The following is an 18,853-nucleotide window of genomic DNA, read 5'->3' on the forward strand; positions in this document are numbered from 1 at the left end:
GGTCATTTTGATCCATTTGTTCAGAAAATGTCACTGCTGGATTATCCATATTATGAATAACTGCGATTAAAAAGTCCAGCATTTTAAAAAGTAATCTCAATCACAAAATATAGGATTACAAATCCAGATCATTTGTATCCAGATTGCAAGTTTTGAAAAAGCAGCTCCCGGGGAGCCTCCAACTCACCACTGTAGCATCCTGCCGTATAAGTACGACACACAAAACAAGTGCACCACATAGAGCACCTGGAGGAGACATCGAGCAGTTGGCAAGGGTGGGGCATTGTGGCTTAGTTGGTTAAAGCACCTGTCTTGTAAACAGGACATCCTGGGTTCGAATCCCAGCAGTGCCTCTTTTAATTCTTGTCCCAAAGCTAAATGCATACTGTCTTCTTCTTCTAAAAAAAAACACAACTAATTAATCCAAAAAAACACACATAAACATTCACGACTCTGGCGGGACTCAAACCCGCAACCTTTGAATCACACCACACAACCAGCATAAAAGTCCAACATGCTATCCACTGCGCCACAGAGCCCTGTACCGTTAGGACCGGCACGGCAAAGTTGAGGTAGACGGAGCCAAGGCCACGGAGGAAAACGTGACAAAAAACGACGGGGATGGGATTCAAACCTGCGCGTACAGAGCACAGTGCAAGGCATGGCCTTTACCACTCGGCCACCTCGTCCTCCATGCAGCAATCACATTAAAAAAAACACATTTCACTCTTCCATCACCCAGCCCTTTCTGGTTTCATTCATTCATTCATTCAATCTATCTATCTATCTATCTATCTATCTATCTGTCTATCTATCTGTTCTGTCTAGTGTGATGCATGCTGGGAGAGTGGAGTGAGTGAGGTGGAGTGGATTGAAAGTAGGTGTTTCGTTTTTCTTTCTTTTTTATATGTGTTTGTTAATGTGAATAGTTCTTTTGTTTTGTTTGTTAAATAAATTAAAGAAGTTTGTCTTTTGCGGTCAGCATGGCTGGCTCAGGGGGGGTTTTCCCCCTTGAGAGTTTAACTCGTAAGCACGGAGTTAAAATAGCTACGGAAGGTTTTGTTCCTATAGAGAAGTGCATGTTAGCGATTGGGAAAGTAGTCGGTTATGACAATATAAAGTCTGCATCTAGAATGAATGGATCAGTCGTGGCGTTTTTAAGTCAAACTGATCTAGTGAATAAAGTAGTAGAAAATGGAATTGTTTTGAATGATTCTCTGGTTGCAGTGACGCCATTAGTGACACCAGCGAGGAAAATAATCATATCAAACGTTCCACCTTTCCTTAAAAATGCATTAATTATAAATGAATTGTCTCGACATGGGCAAATTGTTTCAGCCCCAAAAAGAATCCCGTTGGGCTGTAAATCTCCATTATTACAACATGTGGTCTCCTTCAGGAGACAGTTGTTTATGGTTCTGAATAAAGGGAGTGAGGAACTTAACATTGTTTTAAAGTTTAAAGTGGATGGTTGTGACTACGTGATTTTTGCTACTTCAGAAACGATGAAATGTTTCAATTGTGGGGCGGATGGACATTTAGTTAAAAATTGCCCGAAAACAAAAGATAGAGAGGAGAGAGAAGGGGGAGAGGTGAGCGAGAAAGTAGCGGTGAACTTGAAATCCACAGAGCCGAGTAATGTTGATGTTGAAACAGAGAGTGGGGGTATGGAGAGAGGGAATGTGAGCGCTGAAAATGATGGAGAGGTGGCTGGGACGAGTGTTGGTGTGGAGGTGAGCGGAACAGAGAGTAAAACTGGCGAGAAGGAAATTAAGAATACCAGTAGTGATGGTAATGAAAAACAACAGATTGAAGGTGGTACTGTTAATGATACGGATAGTATGAGAGAAGCAGAGAATGGAGAAGTAAGAGAGGACAATCAGGGTGCGGGTGGAAATAAAACCGAGCGTCTAGGGGAGAGTGCATCGGAGAATGTTTCTGAAGTAAGCAGTTTGGCAATGGAAATGAGTGAGAATATGAATGATAATGTTGGATTTAAGACTCCAGGAAAAAAGAGGAAAAAATTATTAAAAAGGAAAAATATAGAGGAAGTAGAAACAAGGGGAAAAGAACAACCTCCTAAAAAGGAGGGGCAAAAGCCCTGGAGTGTTTTGGTTGCCAGCACCATACATGAAAGTAATTCAGAGTCAGAGAGAGAGGAGGAGGAGGAGGCTGTGTTAACCGACTCCTCTCAATGCTCTGAATCCATTTTGTTAAAGAGCGGGTATGGTGAGCAAGATATAAGAGAGTTTTTACTGTTGACAAAGGGAAGGAGAAAAGTTGATGTGGAGGATTTTTTTCCTGACTTAAGTTTGTTTGTGAACTCAGCGGCTTATCTGGTAAAGAAGTCCTCTGGGTCAAATTTTACAGATCAAGAACGCTGGTGTTTAAAGAATTGTTTGATTAGAGTTCGTGGTAAACTTAATCAAAAATAAAAATGGTAAACTCCGTGGTTTTTTTCCAAATATTGTTTGTTTTTTTTTCTATCCCAATGATGACTTTTCTGTTAGGGACTATTAACATAAATGGTTGTAGAGACAGTTTTAAGAGGGCTTCTGTTTTTGAATATTTGAACCAGAAAAAACTGGATGTCATTTTCTTACAAGAAACTCATTGTGATTTCAAAACCCAGTCAGAGTGGGAAAAGGAATGGAAAGGGCAAATGTTCTTTAGTCATGGATCTAATGTGAGTGCTGGGGTGGCAGTTTTGTTTAAGGAACATTTTAAACCTGAGTCTGTGGACTTTACTGAACTGGTAAAAGGTCGGATGCTTAAAATAGAAGCTGTAGTAGAAGGACAATCCTTTGTATTTATTAATATTTATGCCCCCAATGATGGAAAAGAGAGGTTGGAATTTTTCAAAATTCTGGACGAGGTTTTAGTAGAATGCACGTCTGATGAGGTTTTGTTTTTAGCAGGGGACTTTAATTGTACTGCTCATTGTAAAATAGACAGAAATCATCCTGAGCCACACCTTAAGTCTGCAAGAGAATTATCAGTTATATTAAAAAAGATTGATTTAATTGATGTGTGGAAAAGTGTGCATCCTAATAAAAGACAATATACTTGGGTTAAGTACAGTAAGAGTCACATCTCAATGGCGAGATTAGATCGGATTTATGTTTTCAAAGAGCATTTTAATCTGATAAAACAATGTAGCATCTCTCCTTCTACCTTTTCTGATCACAACCTTGTATTCCTTTCTGTTTTATTGCCTAATGTTAAACGCAGTCGTTCCTATTGGAAATTCAACACTAGTTTGTTAAATGATTTGCATTTTATCAAATGTTTTAATTTCTTTTGGAAAACATGGAGGGATGATAAAGGTTCCTTTTCAAATCTTAGACAATGGTGGGACGTAGGTAAAGTTCAAATAAAAACATTCTGTCAACAGTACAATGAAAACGTTACAAAGAGGGTAAATGAGTCTCTGCAGGAGCTGGAGCGGGATGTCTTAGAGCTCCAGAGAGCTCTAGACTCCAAGCAAAATGATAATCTAATTGAAAAATTAAAGTACAAAAAGAAATTAATTGCAAATCTTTTGGATGTAAAAGTGAAAGGAGCACTGGTGAGATCTAGGGTGCAGGGGCTGACGAAGATGGACGCACCTACTCAGTTTTTTTTCAGTTTGGAGAAAAAAAGTAGCCAAAGGAAGGCAATTCATTGTCTAAGGAGGCCGGACGGAGTGGAGCTGAGAGACCCGGAGGAGATCAGGAGGCACGCTGTCCAGTTCTACTCAGGTTTATTTGCAGCGGAGGCTGGGGCTGAGCCTGAGGAGGTGCAGGGTTTCCTGCAGGGCATGACGTGTTTGCCTGAGGAGGCTAATGAAGGGCTGGGGAGTGCCCTGTCTATCGAAGAACTTACTGTTGCTCTGCAAGGGCTGAATCAGGGCAAAGCTCCTGGCATTGATGGCTTGCCCGTGGAGTTTTATAAAAGTTTTTGGCAACTGTTGAAATATGATCTTGCTGAAGTTTTTGAAGAGAGTTTTGAGCAAGGAGAGCTGCCGCTAAGCTGCAGGAGAGCAGTTATCACGCTCCTTCCAAAGAAAGGTGATCTTTGCGACATAAAAAATTGGAGACCTGTGTCACTGTTGTGCTCCGAATATAAAATTCTTTCTAGAGCTCTAGTCAACAGACTGAGTACAGTGATCGAGACTGTGGTGCACCCTGATCAAACTTATTGCATCCCAAATAGATCCATTTTTGATAATATCTTTTTGGTCAGGGACATATTGGCAGCCTCAAAATTGTTTGGCTTTAGTACTGGTCTTTTTTTGTTAGATCAGGAAAAGGCTTTTGATAGAGTCGACCACCAGTATTTATGGAAGGTCCTCGCTGCTTTTGGTCTTAACTCTAATTTCATTAGTAAAATAAGATCGCTCTATTGTAACGTTTTCAGTTTGATTAAAATAAACGGAGGACTTACTGCACCTTTTAAAATTCAGAGAGGAATTAGACAAGGATGCCCTCTATCTGGTATGTTATACGCACTATCAATTGAACCTTTCTTGAGTAGGTTAAGAAGTGTTTTGACGGGCTTAGATATTCCAAACTGCAATCAGTCAATTAAGCTGTCAGCTTATGCTGACGATATTATGTTGTTTATAAGTAGTCAAGAAGACATAAAAGTGTTAGTTGAGACCCAGAAAATCTTTGAAAAGGTTTCGTCTGCACGAGTAAATTGGAGTAAGAGCAGTGCTGTGCAGGTTGGGGAAGAAAAAAGATGCAAGTCATTGGTATTGCCTGATGGACTGCAGTGGACCCGAGAAGGTTTCAAGTATTTGGGAATTTTTATGGGCAATGAGAAAATGGAAAGGCAAAATTGGGAAGGGGTTTTGGAAAATATAAAAGGACGTTTGCAGAGGTGGAGGTGGCTGCTTCCTCAAATGTCTTTTAGAGGAAGAGTTTTAGTGGTAAATAATTTAGTCGCCTCCAGTCTTTGGCATAAGTTAATTTGTGTGGAGCCTCCAAAAATGTTGTTGAAACAGATCCAATCCCTGCTTTTGGAGTTTTTTTGGAATGGATATTGCTGGTTGAGGCAGTGTGTGTTGCATTTGCCATTGGATGAGGGTGGGCAAGGATTCATCAATATTGAGTGCAGGACAGCTGCCTTCAGACTGCAAACGTTGCAAAAATTGTTTTATTCACCGGTAGAGTTGCCTTGGAGAGGACTGGCGCTGTCTTTCTTTCGTCAGGTTGGAGGGTTTGGTTTTGATTTTAATTTGCTATTTATGGATGTTGGTCAAATTAATTTGACGTGTCTTCCTCTGTTTTACAAGAGCATGCTGAGGGCTTGGGGTGCACTAAAGGCCGAGTATGAGTTTCCTTTAGACCCCTTTTGGGTTCTACAACAGCCTTTGGTGTTAAATCCACAATTTAGTTTCATTTATAGTTTCAAATCGGTTAATGATTCCCTTATTAGGGCTAAACTTGTGAGGATCTATGATCTAATAGACACAGAAAAATGTGCTTGGAAGGACCCAGAATGTTTAGCCAATGCTCTGGCCATGCGGTCTGTACGTGTGGCAGGCGTTTACCTGTCACAGCTGAATGAAGCTCTGCTCCCAGAGTGGCGAGAGGCACTGGAGAGTGTTTTTAGTGAGCATCGAATCCCTCAGCAGGCTCCGTTTCCTTCCTTGCTAATCTCTCCTGCTATTAGTAATTTTGAGGAAGAGAGTGGCAAGATTTTAAAAGTGAAGGACTTGTGTAGATGCCACTTTTCCCTATTGGAAGGAAAAAAAGCATATCAAATGTGTGTGAAAGTAAAGTTCCAAGATGTGCTTAAAGTTCTACCGGACACACATTGGAGAGAGCGGCTGGGAGCTGGAGAGGAGGACAAGCCAGCCTGGAGAGCTTTATACCAACCTCCCCTTTGTAAAAGATCTGGTGACTTACAATGGAGACTCTTGCATACCATTCTGGCTGTTAATGCTTTTATAACAATACTAAATCCGGAGGTGAATGACAAGTGCCCTTTCTGCAGCAAAAGAGAGACTGTTTTTCACTGCTACATGGAATGTCAAAGATTGGATCCATTGTTTGTTTTTTTAAACAACCTCTTTTTAAAGCTGGGTTTGGAGTTCACGAAGACGGTTTTTATTTTTGGGGTCACATATGCAAAGAGTAAAAAGTTTGTGTTTCAGTTGGCTAATTTTATGTTAGGTCAAGCTAAATTGGCCATTTTAAAAAGTAGGAGCAGTGAAATTGATAAAAACAGTCAAGACTTGGTTAAAGTGTTTCGAAAGCTAGTAAGGGAACGTATAGGTGTTGAATTTAATTTTTATAAAATGATGCACGATTTATTAAAATTTGAAATTATATGGTGTTTTAATGGAGTGCTCTGTGAGGTGGATGAAGAGTCTGATGAACTTGTTCTAAATATATGAATTTTTTGTAGAATTTATTGTAATGTAAAAGTTTATACTCTGTTGTAAATAAATGTTATTTAAAAAGTAAAGTATCTATCTATCTATCTATCTATCTATCTATCTATCTATCTATCTAAATATCTTTTGATTTATAAATGTCAATATTATTTATTAAATTAATCTCTATCTAACTTTTGATTTTTAATTATAAATACACTGTATATATATTTTTTTTCTCTCTCTCTATCTATATTTTGATTTCTAAAAATCAATATTATTTTTTACCTCTCTCCTTCTCTCTATCCATCCATCTATTAGCCATACCAATTCAAAAAAAGTCTTTTTCTATCCTCCGTTTCACATGATTAATGTTGTCATTGAAGCTAAATCAATCAAAATTACAGGACCAGAGGGAGACACAAAAGAGATATGCACCAGGAGCCGGTTTTTCAAAACTTGTAATCTGGATCATTTTGATCCATTTGTTCAGAAAATGTCACTGCTGGATTATCCATATTACGAATAACTGCGATTAAAAAGTCCAGCATTTTAAAAAGTAATCTCAATCACTAAATATAGGATTACAAATCCAGATCATTTGTATCCAGATTGCAAGTTTTGAAAAAGCAGCTCCCGGGGAGCCTCCAACTCACAACTGCAGCATCCTGCCGTACAAGTACGACACACAAAACAAGTGCACCACATAGAGCACCTGGAGGAGACATCGAGCAGTTGGCACGTGTGGGGGCATTGTGGCTTAGTTGGTTAAAGCACCTGTCTTGTAAACAGGAGACCCTGGATTCGAATCCCAGCAGTGCCTCTTTTACTTCTTGTCCCAAAGCTAAATGCATATCGTCTTCTTCTAAAAAAAAAAAAACAACTAATTAATCCAAAAAAACACACATAAACATTCACGACTCTGGCGGGACTCAAACCCGCAACCTTTAAATCACACCACACAACCAGCCTAAAAGTCCAACTTGCTATCCATTGCACCACAGAGCCCTGCACCGTTATGACCGGCACGGCAAAGTTGAGGTAGACGGAGCCAAGGCCACGGAGGAAAACGTGCCAAAAAACGACGGGGATGGGATTCAAACCTGCGCGTACAGAGCACAGTGCAAGGCATGGCCTTTACCACTCGGCCACCTCGTCCTCCATGCAGCAATCACATTAAAAAAACACATTTCACTCTTCCATCACCCAGCCCTTTCTGGTTTCATTCATTCAATCAATCAATCAATCTATCTATCTATCTATCTATCTATCTATCTATCTATCTATCTATCTATCAATCTATCGAACTTTTGATTTATAAATGTCAATATTATTTATTAAATTCATCTCTATCTAACTTTTGATTTTTAATTATAAATACACTATATATATATATATATATATTTTTCTCTCTCTATCTATATTTTGATTTCTAAAAATAAATATTATTTTTTAACTCTCTCCTTCTCTCTATCCATCCATCTATTAGCCATACCATTACAAAAAAAGTCTTCTTATCTCCTCCGTTTCACATGATTAATGTTGTCATTGAAGCTAAATCAATCAAAATTACAGGACCAGAGGGAGACACAAAAGAGATATGCACCAGAAGCCGGCTTTTCAAAACTTGTAATCTGGATCATTTTGATCCATTTGTTCAGAAAATGTCACTGCTGGATTATCCATATTATGAATAACTGCGATTAAAAAGTCCAGCATTTTAAAAAGTAATCTCAATCATAAAATATAGGATTACAAATCCAGATCATTTGTATCCAGATTGCAAGTTTTGAAAAAGCAGCTCCCGGGGAGCCTCCAACTCACAACTGCAGCACCCTGCCGTACAAGTACGACACACAAAACAAGTGCACCACATAGAGCACCTGGAGGAGACATCGAGCAGTTGGCACGTGTGGGGCATTGTGGCTTAGTTGGTTAAAGCACCTGTCTTGTAAACAGGAGATCCTGGGTTCGAATCCCAGCAGTGCCTCTTTTACTTCTTGTCCCAAAGCTAAATGCATACCGTCTTCTTCTAAAAAAAAAAAACACAACTAATTAATCCAAAAAAACACACATAAACATTCACGACTGTGGCGGGACTCAAACCCGCAACCTTTAAATCACACCACACAACCAGCCTAAATGTCCAACATGCTATCCATTGCACCACAGAGCCCTGCACCGTTATGACTGGCACGGCAAAGTTGAGGTAGACGGAGCCAAGGCCACGGAGGAAAACGTGCCAAAAAACGACGGGGATGGGATTCAAACCTGCGCGTACAGAGCACATTGCAAGGCATGGCCTTTACAACTCGGCCACCTCGTCCTCCATGCAGCAATCACATTGAAAAAACACACATTTCACTCTTCCATCACCCAGCCCTTTCTGGTTTCATTCATTCAATCAATCAATCAATCAATCAATCAATCTATCTATCTATCTATCTATCTATCTATCTATCTATCGATCAATCAATCAATCAATCAATCAATCTATCTATCTATCGATTTTAAATTGTCAATATTATTTATTTTATTCATCTCTATCTAACTTTTGATTTTTAATTATAAGTACACTGTATATATATATATTTTTCTCTCTCTATCTATATTTTGATTTCTAAAAATAAATATTATTTTTTAACTCTCTCCTTCTCTCTATCCATCCATCTATTAGCCATACCATTACAAAAAAAGTCTTCTTATCTCCTCCGTTTCACATGATTAATGTTGTCATTGAAGCTAAATCAATCAAAATTACAGGACCAGAGGGAGACACAAAAGAGATATGCACCAGGAGCCGGTTTTTCAAAACTTGTAATCTGGATCATTTTGATCCATTTGTTCAGAAAATGTCACTGCTGGATTATCCATATTATGAATAACTGCGATTAAAAAGTCCAGCATTTTAAAAAGTAATCTCAATCATAAAATATAGGATTACAAATCCAGATCATTTGTATCCAGATTGCAAGTTTTGAAAAAGCAGCTCCCGGGGAGCCTCCAACTCACAACTGCAGCACCCTGCCGTACAAGTACGACACACAAAACAAGTGCACCACATAGAGCACCTGGAGGAGACATCGAGCAGTTGGCACGTGTGGGGCATTGTGGCTTAGTTGGTTAAAGCACCTGTCTTGTAAACAGGAGATCCTGGGTTCGAATCCCAGCAGTGCCTCTTTTACTTCTTGTCCCAAAGCTAAATGCATACCGTCTTCTTCTAAAAAAAAAAAACACAACTAATTAATCCAAAAAAACACACATAAACATTCACGACTCTGGCGGGACTCAAACCCGCAACCTTTAAATCACACCACACAACCAGCCTAAATGTCCAACATGCTATCCATTGCACCACAGAGCCCTGCACCGTTATGACTGGCACGGCAAAGTTGAGGTAGACGGAGCCAAGGCCACGGAGGAAAACGTGCCAAAAAACGACGGGGATGGGATTCAAACCTGCGCGTACAGAGCACATTGCAAGGCATGGCCTTTACAACTCGGCCACCTCGTCCTCCATGCAGCAATCACATTGAAAAAACACACATTTCACTCTTCCATCACCCAGCCCTTTCTGGTTTCATTCATTCATTCAATCAATCAATCAATCAATCAATCTATCTATCTATCTATCTATCTATCTATCTATCTATCTATCTATCTATCTATCAATCAATCAATCAATCAATCAATCTATCTATCTATCGATTTTAAATTGTCAATATTATTTATTTTATTCATCTCTATCTAACTTTTGATTTTTAATTATAAGTACACTGTATATATATATATTTTTCTCTCTCTATCTATATTTTGATTTCTAAAAATAAATATTATTTTTTAACTCTCTCCTTCTCTCTATCCATCCATCTATTAGCCATACCATTACAAAAAAAGTCTTCTTATCTCCTCCGTTTCACATGATTAATGTTGTCATTGAAGCTAAATCAATCAAAATTACAGGACCAGAGGGAGACACAAAAGAGATATGCACCAGGAGCCGGTTTTTCAAAACTTGTAATCTGGATCATTTTGATCCATTTGTTCAGAAAATGTCACTGCTGGATTATCCATATTATGAATAACTGCGATTAAAAAGTCCAGCATTTTAAAAAGTAATCTCAATCACAAAATATAGGATTACAAATCCAGATCATTTGTATCCAGATTGCAAGTTTTGAAAAAGCAGCTCCCGGGGAGCCTCCAACTCACAACTGCAGCACCCTGCCGTACAAGTACGACACACAAAACAAGTGCACCACATAGAGCACCTGGAGGAGACATCGAGCAGCTGGCACGTGTGGGGCATTGTGGCTTAGTTGGTTAAAGCACCTGTCTTGTAAACAGGAAATCCTGGGTTCGAATCCCAGCAGTGCCTCTTTTAATTCTTGTCCCAAAGCTAAATGCATACCGTCTTCTTCTTCTAAAAAAAAAACACAACTAATTAATCCAAAAAAACACACATAAACATTCACGACTCTGGCGGGACTCAAACCCGCAACCTTTGAATCACACCACACAACCAGCCTAAAAGTCCAACATGCTATCCACTGCGCCACAGAGCCCTGTACCGTTATGACCGGCATGGCAAAGTTGAGGTAGACGGAGCCAAGGCCACGGAGGAAAACGTGCCAAAAAACGACGGGGATGGGATTCGAACCTGCGCGTACAGAGCACAGTGCAAGGCATGGCCTTTACCACTCGGCCACCTCGTCCTCCATGCAGCAATCACATTAAAAAACACACATTTCACTCTTCCATCACCCAGCCCTTTCTGGTTTCATTCATTCAATCAATCTATCTATCTATCTATCTATCTATCTATCTATCTATCTATCAATCTATCTATCTCTCGACTTGTTTTGCCTGGCGGAGTGAGAGCGGTGTGGAGTGGTGGTGTGTGCGTGAGCGCTGCTGGCAGGTTTGTCGGTCTTTTTCTTTTTCTCTTGTTTGTTTTTATATTGTTTTGCATTTCTTGGTTAAAGTGTACTGGTGAACAGTTTTACGTGCTGAGCTGACTGACGCTCTGTCAGCGACAGCGGGCAGGATGGCCGGCACAGGAGGGAGGCCGCCGCCAAACTTTTTGTTTGAAAGATTAACCCGCCGGCATGGAGTTAAAGTTTCCGCCGAGGGGTTTATCCCTTTGGAGGAATGTGTGCTCGCTATTGGGGAGGTAGTCGGTTGTGAAAACGTAAAATCGGCTTCTCGCATGAGCGGATCGATCGTGGTTTTTTTAGGTACAGTGGAGCTAGTGTCTATGGTTGTAGAAAAGGGGATTGTTGTCAATAATACGTTTCTCCCCGTAATTCCTTTAGCTGTCCCCGCTAGGAAAATCACCCTTTCTAATGTTCCCCCGTTCCTGAAAAATGAAGTGATAGAGAGGGAGCTGGCTAGATATGGGCAGCTCATGTCTGGGCTGAAGAGAATCCCTTTAGGCTGTAAGTCACCACATTTGAAACATGTTATAAGAACATAAGAACATAAGAAAGTTTACAAACGAGAGGAGGCCATTCAGCCCATCTTGCTCGTTTGGTTGTTAGTAGCTTATTGATCCCAGAATCTCATCAAGCAGCTTCTTGAAGGATCCCAGGGTGTCAGCTTCAACAACATTACTGGGGAGTTGGTTCCAGACCCTCACAATTCTCTGTGTAAAAAAGTGCCTCCTATTTTCTGTTCTGAATGCCCCTTTATCTAATCTCCATTTATGACCCCTGGTCCTTTTTTCTTTTTTCAAGTCAAAGAAGTCCCCCGGGTTGACATTGTCTATACCTTTTAGGATTTTGTATGTTTGAATCAGATCGCCGCGTAGTCTTCTTTGTTCAAGACTGAATAGATTCAATTCTTTTTTCTGCATACGACATGCCTTTTAAACCCGGGATAATTCTGGTTGCTCTTCTTTGCACTCTTTCTAGAGCAGCAATATCCTTTTTGTAACGAGGTGACCAGAACTGAACACAATATTCTAGGTGAGGTCTTACTAATGCATTGTAGAGTTTTAACATTACTTCCCTTGATTTAAATTCAACACTTCTCACAATATATCCGAGCATCTTGTTAGCCTTTTTTATAGCTTCCCCACATTGTCTAGATGAAGACATTTCTGAGTCAACATAAACTCCTAGGTCTTTTTCATAGTTCCCTTCTTCAATTTCACTATCTCCCATATGATATTTATAATGCACATTTTTATTGCCCGCATGCAATACTTTACACTTTTCTCTATTAAATTTCATTTGCCATGTGTCTGCCCAATTTTGAATGCTGTCTAGATCATTTTGAATGACCTTTGCTGCTTCAACAGTGTCTGCCACTCCTCCTATTTTTGTGTCGTCTGCAAATTTAACGAGTTTGCTTACTATATCAGAGTCTAAATCATTAATGTAGATTAGGAATAGCAGAGGACCTAATACTGATCCCTGTGGTACACCACTGGTTACCTCACTCCATTTCGAGGTTTCTCCTCTAATCAGTACTTTCTGTTTTCTACCTGTTAACCACTCCCTAATCCATGTGCATGCATTTCCTTGAATCCCTACTGCGTTCAGTTTGAGAATTAATCTTTTATGCGGGACTTTGTCAAAAGCTTTCTGGAAATCTAAATAAACCATGTCGTATGCTTTGCAGTTATCCATTTTCAATGTTGCATCCTCAAAAAAGTCAAGTAGGTTAGTTAGACATGATCTCCCTTTCCTAAAACCATGCTGGCTGTCTCCCAGGATATTGTTACCATATAAGTAATTTTCCATTTTGGATCTTATTATAGTTTCCATAAGTTTACATATAATAGAAGTCAGGCTTATTGGTCTGTAGTTACCTGGTTCGGTTTTGTCTCCCTTTTTGTGGATTGGTATTACATTTGCTATTTTCCAGTCTGTTGGTACAACCCCTGTGTCAAGAGACTGTTGCATGATCTTGGTTAGCGGTTTGTAAATAACTTCTTTCATTTCTTTGAGTACTATTGGGAGGATCTCATCCGGCCCAGGGGATTTGTTTATTTTAAGAGCTCCTAGTCCCTTTAACACTTCTGCCTCTGTTATGCTAAAGTTATTTAAAACTGGATAGGAACAGGTCGACATGTGGGGCATGTTGTCCGTGTCCTCCTTTGTAAAAACCTGTGAAAAGTAATCATTTAATATATTTGCTATTTTTTTTTCTTCATCTATGATTTTGCCATTTGTGTCTCTTAGACATTTAACCTCCTCTTTGAATGTTCTCTTGCTGTTATAATATTGGAAAAACATTTTGGAATTGGTTTTAGCCCCCTTAGCAATATTGATTTCTATCTCTCTCTTGGCCTTTCTAACTTCCTTTTTGACTTGTGTTTGCAGTTCCAAGTACTCTTTCTGTGTGCTTTGTTTTTGGTCCCTTTTAAACGCCCTGTAAAGTGCCTTTTTTCGCTGAATATTTTTTTTAATTGATCTATTAAACCATTTTGGCCATTTTGTTTTAGATTTAGATTTGTCTACTTTTGGGATGTAATTGTTTTGTGCCTCTAGTACTACATTTTTAAAAAACAGCCACCCTTTTTCTGTGGATGTTTTCTCTATTTTACTCCAATCTACTTCTGTTAGTCTCTGTTTCATACCTTCGTAGTTTGCTTTTCTAAAATTGTAAACCTTAGCTTTAGTCATTACTTTTGGGGTTTTAAAAAATATTTCAAATGAGACCATGTTGTGGTCTGAGTTTGCCAATGGCTCTCTGACCTCTGTTTTAGTTATTCTGTCTTCATTATTTGAAAAGACTAAGTCAAGGCATGCCTCCCCTCTAGTCGGTGCCTTGACAAATTGCGTTAGGAAGCAGTCATTTGTCATTTCCACCATTTCAATTTCGTCCGTCGTGCCCCCCATTGGGTTTTCCCATTTTATACAGGGGAAGTTGAAATCCCCCATTAGTATGGCTTCTCCTTTTCTACACGCATTTCGAATGTCATTGTATAACAGATTATTTTGCTCAGCGTCTGAATTTGGCGGTCTATAGCATGCTCCTATTATTATGCCCTTTGAATTTGTGTCCATTATTCTGACCCATATTGATTCTGCATTGTTTTCTTTGTCCTGATTTAACACCTGGGCTTCAAGGCTATTTCTTATGTATAGCGCTACCCCTCCGCCTCTTCTGTCCTGCCTGTCTTTCCTATACAGTGTGTACCCACTAATATTATATTCGTCTCCATCACTCTCAGACAACCAAGTTTCTGTAACACCTATCACATCGTAGTTGCTTGTTAGTGCTGTAGCTTCAAGTTCTAACATTTTGTTTCTGAGACTTCTAGCATTAAGATAAATACATTTAATAGTGGTCTTACCTGAGTTGTTGCTCTTGTTTTGATGTAGTCTCCCTTCTGTTTTTTTGTTTTCTCCCCCCTTCCTTTCTAGTTTAAATGCTTCTGTACCGCCTGAAGGATCCTTTCTCCGAGTAGATTGGTTCCCTTTCTGTTTAAGTGCAGTCCGTCCCACCTGTATAGATAGTCCTTGTTGTAGAATGTGCTCCAATGTTCAAGAAAGGTGAAGCCTTCCTGTGTGCACCACGATTTCAGCCATGCATTTTGATTTTGTATTTCCAGCTGTCCATATGGTCCTTTGCAAGGCGCCGGCAGTATCCCAGAAAAGACCACAGTTTTGGTCTTGTCTTTTAATTTCCTTCCTAGCTCTCTGAATTTGTTTTGCAGGGATCTTGGCCTGTCTCTTCCAATGTTGTTTGTACCAATGTGGACGACTACTACCGGGTCATCTCCTGTTCGTTCTAGGAGCCTGTCCACATTCTCAGTGATGTGCTTGACTGAGGCTCCTGGAAGGCAGCACACTGTTGTAGTAAGGGGGTCCAAACTGCGAACTGAACTTGCTGTGTTTCTCAGTATGTCATTCAGAAGGCAGTTGTTCATGATTCTTAAAAACATCGATGAAGATCTTAACATCACGCTTAAATTTAAGGTGGATGGCAGTGATTATGTCATTTATGCAACCTCGGACTCGATGAAGTGTTTCAGATGTGGGACTGAAGGTCACTTGGTGAAAAACTGTCCCGAGAAAGAGAGTAGGCAGCGGGATGGGAGTAAGGGAGACGAGACTGCTGATAAGCAGAAGCCAGGACCGGCCGGTGCTGGGCTCGCCGTCGGATCAGTACCTGCGGGCAGCTCGGAGGGCGAGCAGGTTAGTGACGGGGGGGCAGCTGAGCCCCAGGGGGCAGGCAGTGATGCTGTGTTGGGGGCGGAAGGCCAAACCAAAGTACAAGATACAGCAAAAGACAGTGAGAGCACAGAAAGTCACGGAACGGAGGGAGAGAGTGAGCAAATGGACACAGAGACGGTTGCTAGTGTGTGGGGTGATGTTCAGATACAGGTAGAAGGGGTAAAGTTCGCCGAGGATAGTGAGGTTTTTAGATTGCCGGGAAAAAAAAGGGTGAGTAAAACAGAGGGCAGTGCTGTCACAAAAAAATGCAGCGTTTCTTCTGACGGCAGCAGTGTTGGTGTGGAGCCTGGGAGCTCTGCAGAGACGTGCAGCGCGCAGGCTGTCAGCACAGTGACAGACAATCCCGCTGTAGACAGTGAGGATGAAGGCAGTCTCACTGACTCCTCTCAAGCATCGCAATCGCTGGGTGCGTATAAACCCCGGGGAGGGTACAGTGTTCAAAGCATCAAAGATTTCCTGGAGCAGACGAAAGGGCGAAGGGGAATTGATGTTGAGGATTTTTTTCCCGATATTGATTTGTTTCTGAGCTCAGTACGAGGTTTAAAACAAAGCGTTTCTGCTCAAGAAACGTTTAGTACTCAGGAGCTAGTGCGCCTCAAATACATATCGAGCAAACTCCGTGGCAATGTTAAACACAGTCAGTCCTGATGGCCAGTACACTCCTAATACTCTTTCTCTTTACTGTCTGCTTGTTTTTCTTTTCTGAATATCAATGTGTTTCCTTTTCAAACTCTGCAATGGCTAGCTTTAATATCGGGTGCCTTAATATTAATGGCTGTAGAAATGCTTGTAAAAGAGCTACATTGTTTGAATTTATCTTGCAGAAAAATCTGCATGTTATGTTTTTGCAGGAGACTCACATAGATGGGGGAAATCAGGTTGATTGGGAAAAGGATTGGAAAGGGGAGGTTTTTTTCAGTAATGGAACTAATGTGAGTGCTGGGGTTAGCATTTTGTTTTCTGAGGGGTTTAAACCGAGCTCTGTAGTTGCCTGTGAAGTCGTACAAGGACGGTTACTCAGAGTCCAAGCGGTTGTTGAAGGCAGAGTCTTTGTTTTTGTTAATGTGTATGCACCTACTGATGGTAGGGAGAGGGTAAGCTTCCTCCAGAGGCTTGAAGGTATGTTGGTCGGATGTAAAACCGATGAGGTGTTAGTTTTAGGTGGGGATTTTAATTGCACAGCTGATAGTAGATTAGATCGGAATCACATTGAGCCACATCCTCAGTCTGCCAGGGAGCTGGTTAGAATTGAAAACTATATGGAACTAGTTGATGTGTGGAGAAACATTAATGCAAAGGATAGACAATATACATGGGTCAAAACACATGGCACTGATGTTTCCATGGCTAGATTGGACCGGTTTTATACTGTTAAACATAATTTAAACATTTTTAAATCTTGTTTTATCAGCCCCACAAGCCTGTCAGATCACAGTTTAGTTTCTGCCAGTGTGTTGCTCCCCTCTCTGAGAATACAAAGTGCATACTGGCATTTTAATACTGCTTTGATTAATGACGAGCATTTTAGGAAAGTTTTTAGTTTTTTTTGGGAGAGATGTAAAAAAAGAGACTTCTCCTCATTGCGGCAATGGTGGGATCTAGGGAAGGTGCAGACCCGATCTTTTTGTCAGCAGTATACTAGAAACGTCACAAAGAGCTTAAATAAAACCATGAGAGAGCTGGAGGAGGACATCCTACAGCTCCAGAGAGCTCTGGAGTCCAGCCCAAACGAAAGGCTGATTGAGGGCCTAAAATGTAAAAAAAGGGGGTTAGCGGATCTGCTGGACGTAAAGGTGCAGGGGGCTCTGGTGAGATCGCGTTTCCAGAGCTTAGTGGAGATGGATGCACCCACTCACTATTTCTTTGGGCTGGAGAAAAAGAGTGCACAGAGAAAAGTGATTCTTTGCCTGAGGACAGCGGCTGGGCAGGAGCTCAGGGAGCACGCAGAGATCCGGAAGCTGGCTGTGGGTTTTTATAAGGACCTATTTACAGCAGAGGCGGTGGAGGAAACTGGGGAATCACAGCGTTTCTTGCAGGACCTCCCTCAGCTGCCTGAGGAGGAAGCCAAGGGGCTGGAAAGTCCTCTGACACTGACTGAACTTTCTGATGCCCTGCAGGGGCTGAACAATGGAAAGACACCTGGACTTGATGGTCTCCCAGTGGAGTTTTATAAAAAGTTCTGGTCTCTGCTGGGAGAGGACTTGTTGGATGTTTTCAGGGAGAGTGTGCAGGATAAAGTTCTGCCTCAGAGTTGCAGAAGAGCGGTCATCACTCTTCTCCCTAAAAAGGGAGATTTGTGTAATATTAAAAACTGGAGACCTGTGTCGTTGCTCTGTGCCGATTATAAAATCCTTTCCAGAGCCCTCGCAAACCGTCTCAGGACTGTGATAGGGCGGGTGGTGCAAGGAGACCAAACATACTGCGTTCCAGACAGATCCATTTTCGATAATATCTTTTTAGTTCGAGATATACTGGCAGCCTCCAAGCTTTTTGGTTTCAATGCAGGTGTAGTGTCGTTGGATCAGGAAAAGGCTTTTGACCGGGTAGATCACCTCTACCTGTGGAGGGCATTTAAAGCTTTTGGGTTTGGGACCGGTTTCTTAGAGAAGGTTCAGCTGCTCTATGGTGACGTTTCTGGTCTATTGAAAATCAATGGTGGCTTAAGCGCCCCTTTCCCCGTTCAGAGAGGTATTAGACAGGGGTGTTCCATGTCTGGTATGCTCTACGCTTTAGCAATAGAGCCTTTTATAAATGAGCTGAGGAGGGTATTGACTGGACTGTCCATTCCTCAGTGTCCCGGTAAACCAGTGAAGGTAACAGCTTATGCAGATGACATTGCTATATTTGTTAACAACCAAACTGATGTTGACAGTGTAGGCACCTGTCAAAGACTGTTTGAGAAGCTGTCATCTGCTAAAGTAAACTGGGATAAGAGTAGTGCAGTGCTTCTGGGTGACTGGAAGGGTTGTCGTCCTCCATTTTTACCTGCTGGATTGCAGTGGAGCAGGGGTGGGCTCCTTTATCTGGGTGTCCATCTTGGGGATGACAGCACAGTGCAGAGAAATTGGGAGGGGATGGTGGAGAAGGTAAAAGGCAGGTTACAGCGGTGGAAATGGCTGCTTCTGCAGATCTCCTATAGAGGTAGGGTACTTATTATTAATAACTTGGTGGCCTCTAGCTTGTGGCACAGGTTCATCTGCTTGGAGCCCCCACAGTCATTAGTGAAACAGGTTCAGGCTGTGATGTTGGAGTTTTTCTGGGATGGGGTGCATTGGATCAGACAGAGTGTGCTGTACCTGCC

At 41.0% G+C, this 18,853-nt stretch overlaps 5 non-coding genes across 5 annotated transcripts; all 5 read left to right on the top strand.

Moving 5' to 3' along the window:
• Nucleotides 1-279: 279 nt before the first annotated feature.
• On the top strand, nt 280-353 carry trnat-ugu (transfer RNA threonine (anticodon UGU)). Its single transcript has one exon. It is a non-coding gene; the product is annotated as a tRNA-Thr (tRNA).
• A 6,760-nt stretch (nt 354-7,113) lies between these two features.
• trnat-ugu (transfer RNA threonine (anticodon UGU)) lies at nt 7,114-7,187 on the top strand. The gene has a single exon. It is a non-coding gene; the product is annotated as a tRNA-Thr (tRNA).
• A 1,093-nt stretch (nt 7,188-8,280) lies between these two features.
• trnat-ugu (transfer RNA threonine (anticodon UGU)) lies at nt 8,281-8,354 on the top strand. Its single transcript has one exon. It is a non-coding gene; the product is annotated as a tRNA-Thr (tRNA).
• A 1,114-nt stretch (nt 8,355-9,468) lies between these two features.
• On the top strand, nt 9,469-9,542 carry trnat-ugu (transfer RNA threonine (anticodon UGU)). The gene has a single exon. It is a non-coding gene; the product is annotated as a tRNA-Thr (tRNA).
• Nucleotides 9,543-10,668: 1,126 nt separating this feature from the next.
• On the top strand, nt 10,669-10,742 carry trnat-ugu (transfer RNA threonine (anticodon UGU)). The gene has a single exon. It is a non-coding gene; the product is annotated as a tRNA-Thr (tRNA).
• Nucleotides 10,743-18,853: the final 8,111 nt, after the last annotated feature.

This window comes from Acipenser ruthenus, chromosome 24 (genome assembly GCF_902713425.1).
Source record: "Acipenser ruthenus chromosome 24, fAciRut3.2 maternal haplotype, whole genome shotgun sequence".
In the NCBI taxonomy this organism is placed as follows: Eukaryota; Metazoa; Chordata; class Actinopteri; order Acipenseriformes; family Acipenseridae; genus Acipenser; species Acipenser ruthenus.